General features: G+C 36.8%; 1 pseudogene; it reads left to right on the top strand.

Moving 5' to 3' along the window:
* Positions 1-326: 326 nt before the first annotated feature.
* On the top strand, positions 327-1,428 carry LOC105535537 (annotated as a pseudogene).
* The last annotated feature ends 1,714 nt before the right edge of the window (positions 1,429-3,142 follow it).

Below are 3,142 nucleotides of genomic sequence, written 5' to 3'. Positions count from 1 at the left end.
GACTTCTGTTAATATCTCATTGGGTAGAACTAGACCCTAGTTGTAAGGACTTGGCAAAAATGTTGGCTATCCACATTCTATAGGAAAGGAAGGCAGATGAGAAGTGGGATTTGTAATGGCTCTGAACACCAACAATGTTTACCAAATCAACCCATTTTACATTTGAGATAAATGACTCTCTTTATTAACTCTTAGGAAAACAGTGACTTTTACAATTTTATCATGCTTAGAAAATAACAGAGATTAAAAAGTACGTATAAAATGATGCACAGGCTTCCTCTTCCTCCTCCTCTTCCTGGGTGAGTGCTCTCCCAGCAGGAGGCAGCATGACGGCCAAGGAGACAGATGGCTGGAGTCCCCAGGCCAATCTCTCTTGTCCCACCTGCATCAACTGGGCATCCAAGGCTTGCACTTCTGCTCACAGAATATTTCAAAGAAAATTGAGCTGCTCACAAATTATTACATAAGAAAGCAAAAGACGAAAAGGAAAAGCAAGAAGTGTCTTCCTGGAGTGTAGAAGGTGATATTAACACTGACCCGTTGGCCAGTGTTAATATCCATACACTGGTAAACTTAGACCACATTATCCACTGATGACAACAAGACCGGTGCCAAGTTATAGTCAAAGACCTGATTTTACTGATCATTCCTTGGGGATGTCTGAATCTGAACAGGCTCTTAAAGGTACTTCTCAAGTTAAATTATTCTGATCTGAAGATCAAAAGGAATGCGACTTGTGTCTAAACTGCTAGAGAAGTTTTGGATAATGCTGCTGGGATGGTTAAACCAGGTGTAACTACTGAAGGAACAGACCATGCTGTACACTTAGGATGCATTGCAATAAATTATTATCCTTCTCTGAATTATTATACTTTCCCACAGAATTCCAGACACTCCTTGGAAGAAGGTGATATTGTTAATGTCAACGTCACTCTTTATTGCAGTGGTTATTATGGGGACATGACTGAGACATATTTTGTTGGCAATATGGATGAGGACACATGGAAATTTGTTCAGACCACATATGAGTGCCTCATGCAAGCCATCAATGCAGTGAAACCTGATGTTTGATACAGAGAATTGGGAAACATATTTCAGAAGCCTGCCCAAGCAAATGAAGTTTCAGTTGTTTGAAGCTATTGCGATCATGGAGTCCACAAGTTTTTTCATACAGCCCCCAATGCACTCCATTGTGCCTAAAATAAAGCAGTTGGTGTGATACAGTCAAGCCATGTATTTACAGTTGAGCCAATGATTTGTGAAGGTGGATGGCAGGATGAATCCTAGCCAGAAGGTTGGACTGCAGTGAGGAGACATTGAAAGTGGTCTGCTCGGTTCCACCACTCCTTGCTGGTCACAGACACTGGCTGTGAAATGCTAACCTGGCAACTTGATAGTGTACAGCCTCACTACATATCCCAATTTTAATTTCTTCAAAATAGCACATCTCAATAGTATCTTCTTACTGTACTACACATTTTTGGGGGAGTAGAGAAAGGAAGGGGACATTTTTTATCCTTTGTTTTATTTTGACTATAGGAAGAAAGGACTACAGCAATTTGATGTGTGTCCTTAAGAACTTGTTTTGTGTCTAAAAAAGCTGAGAAGAATAAAGGAAATATTGCTCAACTCCTTTCAGTGCTGTTCCCTCCCTCTAAATCTTCCTACACACCCATTTTCTCATTATCAGGCTTTTTAAAGTTTAGATTATGGCAAAAGTAGCCATGCTCCCAGTGGTGACTGACTGTTGCAGGGCATGAGAATTTTGTAGTACACTGCTATGCCAAACCACTGGTTGGTCAGAAATGGGAGAGGCAAAGCCTCTTTTCTTCTCTTCTTTATTTTATGTCAAGGGCATACCTTGGAGATTCTCAGAGAAGGGTGGAGGGTGCACTGTGGAAGATGATGGGGAAAGAGTTCTAAAGTGTCTTCAACTGTGAGCACAGTAAGTCAAGTGTGCTGTTAGATTCTGTTGAGTAAACCAGATGGTGACTATAGCAGGGATGTAACTGTCCATGGTATGCTGAAAACACACCTCACCTTTTCACAGTTGAGAACCTCATTAGAAATGACCTCAGTTGCCCAATATCTGTTCCTTTTGACAGTTGTCCAAATAGGAATGTATCCAATGACTACATATCAGATTCTAAAGTCATTGTCATTATTAGAGTGGACTTAATTAATGGGTATTTGCTAACTTTCATGTAATATAATTTTGTACCACTGACATGTTATATAATAGTTGCAAGAGAACATCTTTTCCAGAGTGCCTGAGGCCTTGCTGTTTTAAAATAGTTATATTAACATTTCCATTGTTTTTATTATTTTATTGATTTAGTAAAGTGACTGTATCTGGTTTCAATTTGGGGGAGTATGTGTATGAAGTTTTTATCAATCTGTAATATTTGTGATGGAATGCCTTGCAATGTAAATGTTAATATAATGTGTAAAATGAGATTTAAAAGTTTAAATAACTATCAAAAAAGATATTATGCAACAGGCATAGTAAAGCCTGAAAATAAGTAAACTAACAATTAAACGAACTAACCATCAGAAAAAAAGAGTAAGGATATATATACTTGAGGAAAGTAAAGAAGAAAAAAATCACCAAAAACAAAAGCTTAAATTTAAAAATTGGGATAAAAAGGGAAAATGCCATTTTTAATTTGGTATTTGTTCTTTGACAGGGTCATTAAAATAGACCAATCCTTGGCAAGACATATAGGAAAACAAAGGAGAAACAAAATGTATTATGTTAGAAATGATAGTGGGAAGGACATAACATATTTTGGGTGTTTTTTTCCCTTAATAAATAAAGTACTATGAGAATTCTGTATTTTTAGAAAAGGCCAAACAGGAGTGAAGTACAAACTTTTTAGTAAACCATAAGTGACCAAAATTGATTTGACAGATAATAGAAAATCATGGAGAAATTGGATAAAGCAGCCATTAATTTTCAAAACACCATTTGTCAAATTGAAATGGAAACAACAGTCTGAGCAAAAAAATCCTAAGTACAATTTAAAAATATAAATTTCAAGTTTTTAAAAATGTACATATTCTTTAGATATTTTGCTTGCAGGGATTTTTATTGGGAAAAGAATGAAAAGATATACATAAAGACTGATGTGACCAGGTATGC

This window comes from Mandrillus leucophaeus, unplaced genomic scaffold (genome assembly GCF_000951045.1).
Source record: "Mandrillus leucophaeus isolate KB7577 unplaced genomic scaffold, Mleu.le_1.0 Scaffold1473, whole genome shotgun sequence".
NCBI lineage: Eukaryota > Metazoa > Chordata > Mammalia > Primates > Cercopithecidae > Mandrillus > Mandrillus leucophaeus.
Note: the sequence above shows the minus strand (reverse complement) of the source record. Positions and strands in the feature narration are given on the sequence as shown.